The sequence below is a fragment of the Callithrix jacchus genome, chromosome X (assembly GCF_049354715.1).
Source record: "Callithrix jacchus isolate 240 chromosome X, calJac240_pri, whole genome shotgun sequence".
Lineage (NCBI taxonomy): Eukaryota > Metazoa > Chordata > Mammalia > Primates > Cebidae > Callithrix > Callithrix jacchus.
In genome coordinates this window covers 71,100,993-71,118,673 of record NC_133524.1, presented here as the reverse complement: position 1 = coordinate 71,118,673, position 17,681 = coordinate 71,100,993, and the positions used below count along the sequence as shown (strand labels likewise).

Sequence of the window (17,681 nt, the reverse complement as noted above, 5' to 3'; positions counted from 1 at the left end):
ACAACAATATAGATAAATGAATGAAAAAGAATGAACAAAACCTCTGAGAAATATGGGATTATGTAAACAGACTGAATCTATGACTGACTGAGGTACCTGAAAGAGACCAGGAGAATGAAACCAAGTTGGAAAACATACTTGAGGATATCATCCAAGAGAACTTCCCCAACCTAGCTGGACAAGCCAACATTCAAATTCATGAAACAGAAATCCAGTAAGATACTCCATGAGATCATCCCCAATGCATGATCGTCAGATTCTCCAAGGTTGAAATGAAAGAAAAAATTTTTTAAAAAAAGGCCAGGTCACATACAAGGGGAAGCCCATCAGACTAAGGGTAGTCCTCTCAGTGAAAAACCCTACAAGCTAGAATAAACTGTGGGCCAATATTCAACATTCTTAAAGAAAATAATTTCCAACCCCAAAATTCATGTCTGGTCAAACTAAGCATCATATGCGAAAGAGAAATAAAATCCTTTTCACACAAGCAGATGCTGAGAGAATTTGTTACCACCAGAACTTCCCTGAAAGAACTCCTGAAGGAAGCACTAAATGTGGAAAGGAAAAACTGTTATCAGCCACTACAAAAACACACTTAAGTACACAGACCAGTGACATAATGAAGCAATCACATAAACAAGTTTGCAAAATAACCAGCTAGTATCATGATAAAAAGATCAAATCCACACATAACATCAACCTTAAATGTAAATGGTTAAATGCCCCAATTAAAAGACATAAAATGACAAGCTGGATAAAGAACCAAGATATATTGGTATACTGTCTTCAAAATACCCATCCAAAGACAAAAATAGGCTCAAGATAAATGGATGGAGGAAAATTTACCAAGCAAATGAAAAGTAGACAAATCAGGGTTTGGAATCCTAGTTTCTGAAAAACGAGACTTTAAACAAACAAACATAAAAAAAAGACAAAGGAGGCCCAGTGTGGTGGCTCACACCTGTAATCCCAGCACTTTGGGAGGCCAGGAGTTCGACCAGCCTGACCAGTATGAAGAAACCCCATCTCTACTAAAAATACAGAAACTAGCTGTGTGTGGTGGCACATGCCTGTAATCCCAGCTACTCGGGAGGTTGAGGCAGCAGAATTTCTTGAACCCAGGAGGTGGAGGTTGTGGTGAGCTGAGTTCATGCCACTGCACTCCAGCATGGGCAACAAGAGTAAAACTCCATCTCAAAAAAAAAAAAAAAAAAAAGACAAAAGACAAAAGAGGGCATTACATAATGGTAAAGGGTTCAATTCAACAAGAAAAGCTAACTACCTAAATATATATGCAACCAGCACAGTACCACCCAGATTCATAAAGCAAGTTTTTAGAGTTTCAAAAAGACTTAGACTCCCACAGAATAATAGTGAAAGACTTGAACACCCCACTGACAATACTAGACAGAGCATTGAAACAGATTAACAGACTTTCAGGACTTAAACTCAGCTCTGGACCTGATAGATATCTAAGAACTTTCCACCCCCAAACATTACAATATATATTCCTCTCATTGCCACATGGTACTTACTCTAAAATTGATCACATAATTGGAAGTAAAGCACTCCTCAGCAAATGCAAAAAAAAAAAAAAAAACCAAAAAAACAAAAACAAAACAAATCCAGAAATTTTAACAATCTCTCAGAGCACAGAACAATAAAATTAGAACACAAGATTTAAAAATTCACTCAAAACCACTAAGATGGTTAATACTGAGTGTCAACTTCGTTGGACTGAAGGATACAAAGTATTGATCCTGGGTGTGCCTGTGAGGGTGTTGCCAAGAGAAATTAGCATTTGAGTCAGTGGGCTGGGGAAGGGAGATCTACGCTTAATCTGGTAGGCAAAATCTAATCAGCTGCCAGTGAATATAAAGTAGGCAGAAAAATGAGAAAAGGAGAAACTGGCCTAGCCTTCTAGCCTACATCTTCTCCGATACTGGATGCTTCCTGTCCTTGAACACTAGACTCAAAGTTCTTCAGTTTTGGGATTCAGAGTGTCTCTCCTTGCTCCTCAGCTTGCAGACAGCCTATTGTGGGATATTGTGATTGTTTAAGTTAATACTTAACAAACTCCCAAATACAACCACACAACTACATAGAAACTGAAAAATATTCTCCTGTATGACTCTTTGGTACATAATGAAATTAAAGTAGAAATCAAGAAGTTCTTTAAACAAATGAGAACAAAGATAAAATGTAGCAGAATCCCTGGGATGCAGCTAAAGCAGTGTTAAGAGGGAAATTTACAGCACTAAATGTACACATCAAAAAGCTAGAAAGACCTCAAGTTAGCAACCTAAACAGCACAACTAAAAGAACTAAAGAACCAAAACAAACAAATGCCAAATTTAGTAGCAGACAAGAAATATTCAATATCAGAGTGGAAATGAAAGAGACAGAGACACAAGATTTCTGGAAAGATGGCTGAATAGGAACAGCTCTGGTATGCAGCTACCAGTAAGAGTGACACAGAAGACAGGTAATCTCCACATTTCCAACTGAGGTACCTGGTTCATCTCATTGGGACTGGTTAGGCAGTGAGTGCAGCCCAAGGAGGGTGAGCCGAGGAGGGAAGGGTGGGGTGTCATCTCACTCTGGAAATGCAAGGGGCCAGGGAACTCCCTCTCCTAGACTGTTCCTGGCACTCTGGCTCAGACACTGCACTTTTCCCACAGTCTTTACAACCCAAAGACCAGGAGATTCCCTCTGGTGCCTACAACACCACTCCCCCAGGTTTCCAGCATAAAATTGGGTGGCTGTTTGGGAAGACATTGAGCTAGCCAAAGCAGTTTTTTTCTTCCATTCCCCAGTGGTGCCTGGAATGCCAGTGAGACAGAACTGCTCATTCCCCTGAAATAAGGGGCTGAAACCAGGGAGCTAAGTAATCTGGCTTGGAGGGTCCCACCCCCATGAAGATCAGCAAGCTAAGATCCACTGGCTTGAAATTCTTGCAGCCAGCACAGCAGTCTGAGCTCTACCTGGGATGTTAGAGCTCAGTGTGGGGAGAGACGTACAGCACTGCTAAGGCTCCAGTAGGTGGTTTTAAACTTGCCCATGTAAACAAAGTTGCCAGGAAGTTTGCACAGCAACTAGGTGGAGCCAACAGCAGCTCAGCAAGGCCACTGCAGGCAGATTGTGTCACTAGACTCCCTCCTTGCTGGGAAGGGTATCTCTGAAAAAAGGCAGCAGCCCATCAGAAGCTTATAAATAAGTCCCAACTTCCTAGGACAGAGCAACTGGGAAAGGGGTGGTTGTGGGTACAGCTTCAGCAGACTTAAAACATCCCTGTTGGGCAGCTCTGAAGGGAGCAACAGATCTCCCAGCATAGCACTTGAGTTTTGATAAAAGAAAGACTGCTTCATCAAGTGGCTCCATGACCCCTGTGTAACCTGACTGGGATACACATGACCTCTTAGTAGGGGCTGACAAACACCTCATACATGAGAGCTCTGGCTGGCATCTGGTGGGTACCCTTCTGAGATGAAGTTTCCAGATGAAGAAACAGGCAGCAACCTTTGGTGTTCTGCAGCCCCCACTGGTGATGCTCAGGCAAGCAGGGTCTGGAGTGGACCTCCAGCAAACTCCAGCAGACCTGCATAAGAGGGACCTGACAGAAGAAAAACTAAGAAACAGAAATAGTTTCAACATCCACAGAAAGGACATCCACTCAGAGATCCCATCCAAAGGTCACCAACTTAAAAGACCAAAAGTGGATAAATTGATGAAGATGGGAATAAACCAGTTAAAAAAAAAAGGCTACCAGCTCCAAAAACCAAAACACCTCTTCTCCTCCAAGGAAACACAACTTCTCAGCAATAAGGAAACAAAACTAGATGGATAATGAGTTTGACGAATTGACAGAAGCAGGCTTTAGAAGGTGGGTAATAACAAACTTATCCAAGCAAAAGAAGCATGTTCTGACCAATGCAAGGAAGCTAAGAAACTTGAAAAAAGGTTAGACAAAATTCTAACTAAAATAACCAGTGTAGAGAAGAACATAAATGACTTGATGGAGCTGAAAAACACAGCATGAGAAATGTGTGAAGTATACACAAGCTGCAATAGCTGAATTGATCAAGCGGAAGAAAGAATATCAGAGACAGAAAATAAACTCAATGAAAAAAAGTGACAAGGCAAGATTAGAGAGAAAAGAGTGAAAAAATAGGAACAAATCCTCCAAGAAATATGGGATTATGTGAGAAGACCAAATCTATGTTTGATTGGTGTACCTAAAAGTGATGGAGAGAATGAAATCAAGTTGAAAAACACTCTTCAGGATATTATCCAGGAGAACTTTCCCAACCTAGCAAGGCAGGCCAACATTCAAAATCAGGAAATACAGAGAACACCACAAAAATACTCCTCAAGGAGAGCAACTGCAAGACACATAATTGTCAGATTCACGAGGGTTGAAATAAAGAAAAAAATGCTAAGGGCAGCCAGAGAGAATGGTCAGGTTACCGACAAAGGGAAGTCTATCTGACTCATAGCTGATCTCTCAGCAGAGAGCTTACAAGCCAGAAGAGAGTGGGGGCCAATATTCAACATTTAAAAAAAAAAAGAATTTTCAACCCAGAATTTCATAGCCAGACAAACTAAGCTTCATAAGCAAAGGAGAAATAAAATCCTTTTTAGACAACAAATGCTGAGAGATTTTGTCACCACCAGGCCTGCCTTACAAAAGCTTCTGAAGAAAGCCCAAAACATGGAAGGAAATAACCAGAACCAGCTGCTGCAAAAACATACCAAATTGAAAAGACCATCAGCACTACAAAGAAACTGCAACAACTAATGGGCAAAACAACCAGCTAGCATAAACATGGTGGGATCGAATTCACACATAACAATATTAACTTTAAATGTAAATGGACTAAATTCCCCAATGAAAAGACACAGACTGCAAATTGAATAAAGAGTAAAGACCCATTGATGTGCTGTATTCAGGAGACCCATCTCACGTGCAAAGATACACATAGGATCAAAATAAAGGGATGGAGAAAGATTTACTGAGCAAATGAAAAGAAATAAAAGGCAGGGGTCACAATCGTAGTCTCTGACAAAAGAGACTTTAAACAAATATCAAAAAAGACAAAGAAAGGCATTACATAGTGGTAAAAGGATCAATGAAACAAGAGCTAGCTATCCTAAATATATATGCACCCAATACAGGAGCACCCAGATACATAAAGCAAGTTCTTAATGACCTACAAAGAGACTTGGACTCCCACAAAATAATAGTGGGAGACTTTAAGACCCCATCATCAATATTAGACAAAACAACAAGAAAGAAAATAAGCAATGATATCCAGGATGTAAACTCAGATCTGGACCAAGCAGACCTAACAGACATCTACAGAATTCTCCACCCCAAATCCACAGAATATACATTCTTCTCAGCACCACATCACACCTATTCTAAAATTGACCACATAATTGGAAGTATAAAACTCCTCAGCAAATTGAGAAGTATAGAAATCATAACAAACAGTCCCTCAGATCACAGTGCAAACAAATTAGAACTCAGGATTAAGAAACTCACAGAAAACCGCATAACTACATGGAAACTGAACAGCCTGCTCCTGAATGACTACTGGATAAATAATGAAATGAAGGCAGAAATAAAGATGTTCTTTGAAACCAATGAGAACAGAGAAACAACACACCAGAATTTCTGGTATACATTTAAAGCAGTGTGTAGAGAGAAATTTGTAGTACTAAATGCCCACAAGAGAAATGAGGAAAGATCTAAAGTGGACACCCTAATGTGACAATTAAAAGAACTAGGAAAGCAAGATCAAACAAATTCAAAAGCTAGCAGAAGACAATAAATAAGATCAAAGCAGAACTGATGGAGATAGAGACACAAAAAATGCTTTAAAAATCAATGAATCCAGGAGCTTTATTTTTAAAAAGATCAACAAAATAGACAGATCACTAGACAGACTAACAAAGACTAGAGAAAAGAATCAAATAGATAAAATAAAAATGATAAAGGGGATATCACCACTGATCCCACAGAAATACAAACTACCAGAGAATACTATAAACACCTCTATGCAAATAAATCAGTAAACCTAGAAGAAATGCATACATTCCTAGACACTTACACCCTCCCAAGACTAAGACAGGAAAAAGTCAAATCCCTCAATAGACCAATAAAATATTCTGAAACTGAGGTAGTAATTAATAGCCTACCAACCAAAACAATTCTAGCAAGACAGGTTGACAGATAAATTCAACCAAAGTTATAAAGAGGAGCTGGTACCATTCCTTCTGAAACGATTCCAAACAACAGAAAAAGAGGGAATCCTCCCTAACACATTTTATGAGACCAGCATCATCCTGATACCGAAATCTAGCAGAGACACAACTGAAAAAGAAAGTTTCAGGCCAATATACATGATGAACATTGATGTGAAAATCCTGAATAAAATACTGGCAAACCGAATCCACCAGCACATCAAAAAGCTTATCTATCATGATCAAGTCAGCTTCATCCTGGGGATGCAAGGCTGTTTCTACATACACAAGTCTATAAACATAATCCATCACATAAACAGAACCAAAGGTAAAAACCACATGCTTATCTCAGAGATGCAGAGAAGGCCATCAACAAAATTCAACAGACCTTTATGCTAAAAACCCTCAAAAACTAGGTATCAATGGAATGTATCTCAAAATAATAAGAGCTATTTATGACAAACCCACAGCCAATATCATACTGAATGGGCAAAAACTGAAAGCATTTGCTTTGAAAACCAGCACAAGACAAGAATGCCCTCTCTCACCACTCCTATTCAAAATAGTATTAGGAAGTTCTGGCCAGAGCAATCAGACAAGAAAAAGAAATAAATGGCATTGAATTAGAAAAAGAGGAAGTCAAATGTCTCTACTTGCAAATGACATGTTTGTATATTTAGAAGACCCCATCGTCTCAACCCAAAATCTCCTTAAGCTGATAAGCAACTTCAGCAGTTTCAGGATAAAAAATCAATGTGCAAAAATCACAAGCATTCCTATACACCAGTAACAAACAGAAAGCCAAATCACAAGTGAACTCCCATTCACAATTGTTACAAAGAGATTAAAATATCTAGGAATACAACTAACAAGTGATGTGAAGGACCTCTTCAAGGAGAACTACAAACCACTGCTCAAGGAAATGAGAGAGGACACAAACAGATGGAAAGCATTCCATGCTCATTGTTAGGAAGAATCAAAATCGTGAAAATGGCCATACTGCCCAAAGTAATTTATAAATTCAATGCTATCCCCATCAAGCTACCATTGACTTTCTTCACAGAATTGGAAAAAATATCTTAAATTTCATATGGAATCAAAACAGCCCACATAGCAAGGACAATTCTAAACAAAAACAAAACAAAACAACAACCACAAAAACAAACCAAAAAAACAAACAAAAAATCCAAAAAGAAAAACAAAAAATCAAAGCTGGAGGCATCACACCACCTGACTTCAAACTATACTACAAGGCTACAGTAATAATAACAGCATAGTACTGTTATCAAAACAGATATATAGACCAAGTGAACAGAACAGAGGTCTCAGAAACAATGCCACATATCTAAAACCATCTGATCTTTGACAAACCTGAAAAAAACAAGAAATTGGGAAAGGATTCCCTATTTAATAAATGATGCTGGGAAAACTGGCTAGCCATATGCAGAAAGCTGAAACTAAACCCCTTCCTTACACCTTATACAAAAATTAACTGACGATGGAGTAAAAATTTTAATGAAAGACCTAAAACCATAAAAACTCTAGAAGAAAACTTAGGCAATACCATTCAGGACATAGGCATGGTCAAGAACTTCATGACTAAGACTCCAAAAGCAATGGCAACAAAAGCCAAAAAAGACAAATGAGATGTAATTAAACTAAAGAGCTTCTGCACATCAAAAGAAACTATCATTAGAGTGAACTGGCAACCAATAGAATGGGAATAATTCTTTTTTTGCAATTTCCATATCTGACAAAAGGCTGACATCCAAAATCTACAAAAAACTTAAATAGCCTGTTATCCAAGTACTTTGGAGGCCAAGATGAACAGATCACCTAAGGTCGGGAGTTCAAGCCCAGCCTGACCAACATGGTGAAACCTTGTCTTTAAAAAAAAAAAAAAAAGACTTAAATAAATTAACAAGAAAAGAAACGACCCTAACAAAAAGTGGGCAAAGGATATGAACAGACACTTCTCAAAAGAAGACATTTATGCAGCCAAGAAACACATGAAAATAAGCTCATCATCATTAGTCATTAGAAAAATGCAAATCAAAACCACATTGTGATACCATCTCACACCAGTTAGAACTAGAATCATTAAAAAAACCAGGAGACAAGATGCTAGAGAGGATGTAGAGAAATAGAAATGCTTTTACTGTTGATGAAAGTATAAATTCATTCAACCATTGTGGAGACAGTGTGGTGATTCTTCAAGAATCTAGAACTAGAAATACCATTTGACCCAGTAATCCCATTATTGGGTATATACCCAAAGGATTACAAATCATTCTATTATAAAGACACATGCACAAGTATGTTTACTGCAGCACTGTCCACAATAGCAAAGACTTGGAACCAACCCAAATGTCCATCAGTGATATACTGGATTAAAAAACATGTGGCACATATATACCATGGAATACTATGCAGCCATAATAACGGATGAGTTCATGTCCTTTGCAGGGACATGTATAAAGCTGGAAACCATTCTCAGCAAAATGAGAAAAGAAAACCAAGCACTGCATGTTCTTACTGATAAATGTGTGTTGAACAATGAGAACACATGGACACAGGGAGGGTAACATCACACACTAGGGACTCTCAGGGCATGAGGTGCTAAGGGAGGAATAGCAGTGGGTGGAAGGAAAGTGGAAGAATAGCATTAGAAGAAATACCTAATGTAGATGATGGGGCGATGGATGCAGCAAACCACCATGACAAATGTATATCTATGTAACAAACCTGCATGTTCTGCACATGTACCCCAGAACTTAAAGTTTAATAATTAAATAATAATAATAAAAAAAGATAGAACCAAAAGCATTGGCTACAAAAGCCAAAATAGACAAATGGAATCTAATCAAACTCCACAGCTTCTGCACAGAAAAACAGTCATTAGAGTGAATCGGCAACCAACAGAATGGGAAAATGTTTTTGCAATCTACCCATCTGATGAAGGGCTAATATCCAGAATCTACAAAGAACTAAAACAGATTTACAAGAAAACAAACAAACAAACAAACAAGCCCATTGAAAAGTGGGTGAAGGATATGAACAGACACTTTACAAAAGAAGACATATATGAGGCCAACAAACATGAAAAAATGCTCATCATCACTGGTCATTAGAGAAATGTAAATTAAAACTAAATTGAGATACCATCTCATGCCAGTTAGAATGGCGATTATTGAGGAACGATCCAAGATGGCCGATCGATAACAGCTCGGGATTGCAGCTCTCAGTCAAAGCGCAAAGAACTAGAGGACGCCACACTTTCAGACAAATTCTGGTCGCTCATGGAGCAGAAGATCCCCAGTGGAGAAACCACATGGGTCGCCAGTGTGACTTGTGGCCGGCGCAGCAGTTTCGCTGGCATCTCAGCACGGCAGCTCTTGGAGCAAAGTAAACAGGGCTGGCTCCCCTTCTGACCGAGGCTTGGAGGACCCACACGGGCTGCCAGCGTGACTCTTGTGGCCGGAGCAGTGGCTTTGCTGGCACCTCGGAGTGGCAGCTCTTGGAGCAGAGTAAACAGGGCCGGCTCCACTTCTGACCGAGGTTTGGAGGACCCACATGAGTCCCCAGCACGACTCCTGAGATGGGCGCAGCAGCTGTGATGGCACCTCAGTGCCGCAGCTCTCGGCGCAGTGTAAACGAGACTGGTTCCCCTTCTGACCAAGGTTTGGAGCCCGGGGAAGGCAGAGTCACCCATTATGGACAGAAGAAGAAAACCAGACAGGAGAATCCTGGTCAGAAAAGCACCATCAGTCTTAATGCCGCCGTTCTGGCCCTGGGAACTAACAACTTGGATGTCCAATCAAGAGATCTAATCTGAAAGTTGGTAATTTCAAAGACGACAGGAGGATAAATTTACAATAATGAAGAAAAAACCAGCATAAAAAGGCTGAGAATACTCAAAATCAGAGCACCTCTCCCTCTAAAGATGATCACAGTTCCACATCAACAATGGAACAAGGCTTGACAGAGAATGAGCGCATCCCAATGACAGAATCACTCTTCAAGGAATGTATAATAAGAAACTTCTGTGAGTTAAAAGAACATGTTGTAGCCCAACGTAAAGGAACTAGGAACTTTGAAAAAAGGTTTGACGAAATCCTATTGAGAATAGACAACTTAGAGAGGAATATAAGTGAATTAATGGAACTGAAGAATACAATACAGGAACTCCAAGAAGTATGCACAGATTTAAACACTCGAATTGTTCAAGCAGAAGAAAGAATAACAGAGGTCAAAGTCCAACTTAATGAAAGAAAACAAAAAGACAAGATTAGAGATAAAAGGATACAAAGGAATGAGCAAAGTCTCCAAGAAATGTGGGACGATGTGAAAAGACCAAATTTACATTTGATAGGTGTACCTGAATGCGATGGAGAGAATGAATCCAAGCTGGAAAATACCCTTAAGAATATTATTCAGGAAAATTTTCCTGAACTAGCAAAGCAGGTCAATATTCAACCCCAGGTAATACAGAGAACACCACAAAGAAGAGCAACCCCAAGGCACATAATCGTTTGATTCACCAGGGTTGAAACGAAGGAGAAAATACTAAGGGCAGCCAGAGAGAAAGGTCAGGCTACACACAAAGGCAAGCCTATCAGACTTACAGCAGATCTCTCGGCAGAAACTCTACAAGCCAGAAGAGAGTGGGGGTCAATATTCAACATCCTCAAAGAACAGAACCTTCAGCCTAGAATTTCATATCCAGCCAAACTAAGCTTCACAACTGAAGGAAAAATAAAATCTTTTATGAACAAGCAAGTACTCAAAGATTTTATTACCACCAGGCCTGCTTTACAAGAGCTTCTGAAAGAGGCATTACACACAGAAAGGAACAACCAGTATTAACCTTACTAAAAATATACCAAAAAGTAAAGAGCACCAACATAAAGAAGAATTTTCATCAATGAATGGATCAAACAGCCAGTTAACATCAAATGGCAGTAACCCTAAATTAAAATTGACTAAATCCCCCAATCAAAAGACACAGCCAAAACCCAACAGCATGTTACATCCAGACCTGTTTCACATGCAAGGATACACAAAGACTCGAAACGAAAAAATGGAGAAAGATTTACCAACCAAATGGAGAGCAAAAATAAATAAATAAATAAATAAAAACCAGGAGTTGCAATTCTCGTAGCGGATAAAATAGATTTTAAAGCAACAAAGATATAGTGGTAAAAGGATCAATACAACAAAAAGAGCTAACGATCCTAACATCCAGATACATAGAGACTTAGATTCAATGAGACAGAAAATTAATAAGGATATCAAGGACTCGAACTCAGATCTGGAACAAGTAAACTTAATAAATATTTATAGAGCTCTCCACTTCAAATACATAAAATATACATTCTTGTCAATACCACATCACAGCTACTCATAGGTTTAAATAAAACGTTGATTGGCCATTATTGATACCCATTTTTTTTTCAGAATAAGGCAATATTTCCATTCACCCTCCCTCTCTCTCTTCCTCTTTCTTTCTCTCCTCTACTCATTTTTTTTTTCCTTCTCTCAAAAAAAAAATCAACTTGTAAACCTCTAGATCCAGGTCAGCAATGTCTCTCTCATTAGTTGAATTCCTTCCTTTCCTTCCCTCCATCCCTCCCTTCCTCCCTTCCTTTCTTCATCCCTTTTTTCCTCCCTCCCTTCCTGCCTTCCCCCTTCCTCCTTCCCTCCCTAAAACAAAATGATTATTATTAAAAAATCTGAAGATAACAGATGCTGGAGAGGATGTGGAGAAATAGGAACAATTTTATACTGTTGGTGGGAGTGTAAATTAGTTCAACCATCGTGGAAGACAGTGTGGTGATTCCTCAAGGACCTAGAAATATAAATTCCATTTGACCCAGCAATCCCATTACTGGATATATATCCAAAGTATTATAAATCATTCTGTTATAAGGACACATGCACATGAATGTTCACTGCAGCACTGTTTATAATTGCAAAGACCTGGAACCAACCCAAATGCCCATTGATGATAGACTGGACAGGAAAAATGTGGCACATATACACCATGGAATACTATGCAGCCATAAAAGACGATGAGTTTGTGTCCTTTGTAGGGACATGGATGAACCTGGAAATCATCATTTTCAGCAAGCTGACACAAGAATAGAAAATCAAACACTGCATGTTCTCACTCATAGGCAGGTGTTGAACAATGGGAACACACGGACACAGGGAGGGGAGCATCATACACTGGGGTCTGTTGGGGGAAACTAGGGAAGGGACAGCAAAAGTTGGGGAGTTGGGGAGGGATAACATGGGGAGAAATGCCAGATATAAGTGATGGAGAGGAAGGCAGCAAACCACACTTCCATGTGTGTACCTATGCAACAATCTTACATGTTCTTCACATGTACCTCAAATCCTAAATGCAATAAACTATATATATAAAATGCAAAAAAAATAAGAGATAGAGACACAAAAAAACCTTCAGAAAACAAATCCAGGGTCTGGATTTTTGAAAACATAGAGTGCTATCTAGACAAATAAAGAAGAAAAGAGAGATTATTAAATAAACACAATCAGAAATGATAAGGAGAATAACACCACTGAGCCCACAAAAATACAACCAACCATCAGATAACACTATAAACACCTCTATATACGTAAAGTAAAAAATATAGAAGAAATAGATGATTTTCTGGGCACATGCCCCACTCCCAGGGCTGAACTAAAAAGAAAGTGAATCCCTGAATAAACCAATAATGAGTTTTAAAATTGAGGCAGTAATAAATAGCCTACCAACCAAAAAATTCTAGGACCAGGATTTACAGCAGATTTCTACCAGAGATGCAAAGAAGAGCTGGTACCATTCCTACTGAAACTATTCCAATAAATTGAAAAGGAGGGACTCCTCCCTACTTTAGTCTATGAAGTCAGCATAATCCTGATACTTAAAAATGGCAAAGATACAACAAAAAAGAAAAACTTCAGGCCAATATCATTGATGACATCGATGCAAAAATCCTCAACAAAATACTGGCAATCCAAAGCCAGCAGCACTTCAAAAAGCTTATCCACCATGGTCAAGTTGTCTTTCTACCCAAAATACAAGTTTGGTTGAACATACACAAATAAAAAAATGTGATTCATCACATAAACAGAAGACAAAAACCATTATTATCTCAATAGATGCAAAAAGGACTTCAATAAAATTCAACATCCCTTCATGTTAAAAACTCTCAAAACTTAAATATTGAAAAAATATACCTAAAAATAATGAGCCATAAATGACAAACCTACAGCCAGTATCATACTGAATGAGAAAAAGCTGAAAGCATTCTCCTTGAAAATTGGCCCAACACAAGAATGCCCTCTCACCATTCCTATTTAACATAGTATTAGAAGTTCTGACTAAAAAATTAGGCAAGAAAAAGAAATACAGCATATTCAAATAGGAAGAGAGAAAGTTAAACTATCTTTATTTGCAGTTGACCTGGTTCTACATGTAGAAAACCCCAGCGTATCAGCCCCAAAACTTCTTCAGCTAATAAGGAACTTCAGAAAAGTCACAAGATACAAAAATCAATGTGGAAAAATCACTGGCATTCCTATACACCAACAACAGGCAAGCCAAGAGCCAAATCATTTATAAACTCCCATTCAAAATTGTGACAATAAGAATATAAAATTCCTAGGAATACAGCTAACAAGGGAATTAAAGGACCTCTTCAAGAGGAGCTACAAACCACTGCTCAAATAAATCAGAAATGACACAAACAAGTAGAAAAACATTCCATGCTCACAGATAGGAAGAATCAATATTGTGAAAATAAACACACTGGCCAAAGCAATTTATAAATTCAATGCTATTTCCATTAACCTACCTCTGACATTCTTCACGGAATTAAAAAAAAAAACTATTTTAAAATTCATACAGGAAAAAAAAAGATCTTGGATAGCCAAGGCAATCCTAACCAAAAACAATAAAGCTGGAGGCATCACGTGACATGACTCTGAACCATACTACAAGGCTACAGTAATCAAAAACAGCATGGTACTGCTACCCAGAACGAAGACTATCTATCTACAACCAATGACAAACCTGAGAAAAACAAGCAATGGGGAAAGAATTCCATGTTTAATAAATGGTGCTGAAAGAAATGGGCAGCCATTAGCAAAAAATTGAAACTGGATCTCTTCCTTACAACATTACAAAAATCACCTCAAGATTGATTGAAGACTTAAAAATAAAACTCAAAATTATAAAATCCATATAAAAAAAATCTAGGCAACACCATTCAGGAATTAGACATAGACATGAACAAAGATTTTTTTTAATAGCCTTTTCTTTTTTTTTTCATTTTTATTGCATTTTAGGTTTGGGGGTACATGTGAAGAACATGCAAGATAGTTGCATAGGTACACACGTGGCAGTGTGATTTGCTGCCTTCTTTCCCTTCACCTATATCTGGCATTTCTCCCCTTGCTATCTCTCCCTGACACCCCACCCCCCGATGTCACTCTGCTGTTCCCCACAACAGACCCCAGTGTGTAGTGCTCCCCTCCCTGTGTCCATGTGTTCTCATTGTTCAAAACCCACCTATGAGTGAGAACATGTGGTATTTCATTTTCTGTTCTTGTGTCAGTTTGCTGAGAATGATGTTCTCCAGATTCATCCATGCCCCTACAAAGGACACGAACTCATCATTTTTGACTGCTGCATAATATTCCATGGTGTATATGTGCCACATTTTTCCTGTCCAGTCTATCATCGATAGGCATTTTGGTTGGTTCCAGGTCTTTGCTATTGTAAACAGTGCTGCAAAAAAACATATGCGTGCATGTGTCCTTATAGTAGAATGATTCATAAACCTCTGGATACATACCCAGTAATGGGATTGCTGGGTCAAATGGAATTTCTATTTCTAGGCCCCTGAGGAATTGCCACACTGTCTTCCACAATGGTTGAACTAATTTACACTCCCACCAACAGTGTAAGTGTTCCTTTTTCTCCACATCCTCTCCAGCATCTGTTGTCTCCAGATTTTTTAATGATCGCCATTCTAATTGGCATGAGATGGTATCTCAATGTAGTTTTGATTTGCATTTCTCTAATGACCAGTGATGATGAGCATTTTTTCATATGTTTTTTGGCCTCATGTATGTCTTGTTTTGTAAAATGTCTGTTCATATTCTTTGCCCACTTTTGAATGGGCTTGTTTGTTTTTTTCTTGTAAATCTGTTTGAGTTCTTTGTAAATTCTGGATATCAGCCCTTTGTCAGATGGGTAAACTGCAAACATTTTTTCCCATTCTGTTGGTTGCCGATTCACTCTAAAGACTGTTTCTTTTGCCATGCAGAAGCTGTGGAGTTTGATTAGGTCCCATTTGTCTATTTTGGCTTTTGTTGCCAATGCTTTTGGTGTTTTGGTCATGAAGGCCTTGCCTACTCCTATGTCCTGAATGGTTTTGCCTAGATTTTCTTCTAGGCTTTTTATGGTGTTAGGTCTTATGTTTAAGTCTTTAATCCATCTGAAGTTAATTTTAGGGTAATGTGTCAGGACGGGGTCCAGTTTCTGCTTTCTGCAAATAGCTAGCCAGTTTTCTCAACACCACTTATTAAACAGAATCCTTTTCCAATTGCTTGTTTTTGTCAGGTTTATCAAAGATTGTATGGTTGTAGATAAGTTGTGTTGCCTCCGATGCCTCTGTTCTGTTCCACTGGCCTATATCTCTGTTTTGGTAACAGTACCATGCTGTTTTGATTACTGTAGCCTTGTAGTATAATTTGAAGTCTGGCAGTGTGATGCCTCCCGCTGTGTTCTTTTTACTAAGAATTGACTTGGCTATGCGGGCTCTCTTTTGGTTCCGTATGAAGTTTAAGGTGGTTTTTTCTAGTTCTGTGAAGAAAGTCATTGGTAGCTTGATGGGGATAGCATTAAATCTGTAAATTACTTTGGGCAGTATGGCCATTTTCACGATACAGAGTCTTCCTAACCATGAACATGGAATTTTTTTCCATCTGTTTGTGTCCTCTCTTATTTTGTTGAGCAGTGGTTGGTAGTTCTTCTTGAAGAGGTTCTTTACATTCCTTGTTGGTTGTATTTCTAGGTATTTTATTCCCTTTGTAGCAATTGGGAATGGCAGTTCATTCTTCATTTGGCTCTCTTTAAGTCTGTTATTGATGTATAGAAATGCTTGTAATTTTTGCACATTGATTTTGTATCCTGAGACTTTGCTGAAGTTGCTTATCAGTTTCAGAAGATTTTGAGCTGAGACGATGGGTTCTTCTAGATATATAATTATGTTGTCTGAAAATAGAGGCAATTTGGCTTCCTCATTTCCTATTTAAATACCCTTTATTTTTTTTTCTTGCCTGACTGGTCTGGTTAGAATTTCCAGTACTATATTGAATAGGAGTGGTGAGAGAGGGCATCCTTGTCTAGTGCCAGATTTCAAAGGGAATGCTTCCAGGTTTTGTCCATTCAGTATGATATTGACTGTTTGTTTGTTTTAAATAGCTTACATTATTTTGAGATACGTTCCTTCAATACCTAGTTTACAGAGGATTTTTAGCATAAAGAGCTGTTGAATTTTGTTTAAGGACTTCTCTGCATCAGTTGAGATAATCGTGTGGTTTTTGTTTTTGGTTCTGTTTATGTGGTGAATTATATTTATAGACTTGCGTATGTTGAACCAGCCTTGCATCCCTGGGATGAATCTTACTTGATCATGGTGGATAAGCTTTTTGATGTGCTGTTGCAATCAGCTTGCCAGTATTTTATTGAAGATTTTTGCATCTATGTTCATCATGGATATTGGCCTGAAGTTTTCTTTTCTCGTTGAGTCTCTGCTGGGTTTTGGTATCTGGATGATGTTGGTCTCATAAAATGATTTGGGAAGGATTCCCTCTTTTTGGATTATTTGAAATAGTTTCAAAAGAAATGGTACCAGCTCCTCTTTGTGTGTCTGGTAAAATTCGGCTGTAAACCCATTGGGCTTTTTTTGTGTGGTAGGCTGTTAATTGCTGCCTCAACTTCAGATCTTGTTATTGGTCTTTCAGGGTTTCGGCTTCTTCCTCATTTAGGCTTGGAAGGAGGCAAGTGTCCAGGAATTTATCCATTTCTTCCAGGTTTACTAGTTTATGTGCATAGAGTTGTTTGTAATAATCTCTGATGATGGTTTGAATATCTGTGGAATCTGTGGTGATATCCCCTTTATCATTTTTTATTGTATCTATTTGGTTATTCTCTCTTTTCTTTTTTATTACAATTGCTAGTGGTCTGTCTATTTTGTTGATCTTTTTGAAAAACCAGTTCCTGGATTTATTGATTTTTTGAAGGGTTTTTTTGTGTCTCTATCTCCTTCTGTTCTGCTCTGATCTTAGTTATTTCTTGTCTTCTGCTAGGTTTTGAGTTTTTTTGATGTTGGTCCTCCAGCTCTTTCAATTTTGACAAC

The 17,681-nt window shown here is 38.4% G+C and overlaps 1 protein-coding gene across 6 annotated transcripts in view; it reads right to left on the bottom strand.

The window, feature by feature from the left end:
- The window catches only part of CHIC1 (cysteine rich hydrophobic domain 1), a 284,937-nt gene that overhangs the window by 119,648 nt on the left and 147,608 nt on the right, over positions 1–17,681 (bottom strand). The gene's annotated exons all lie outside the window — the stretch shown is intronic.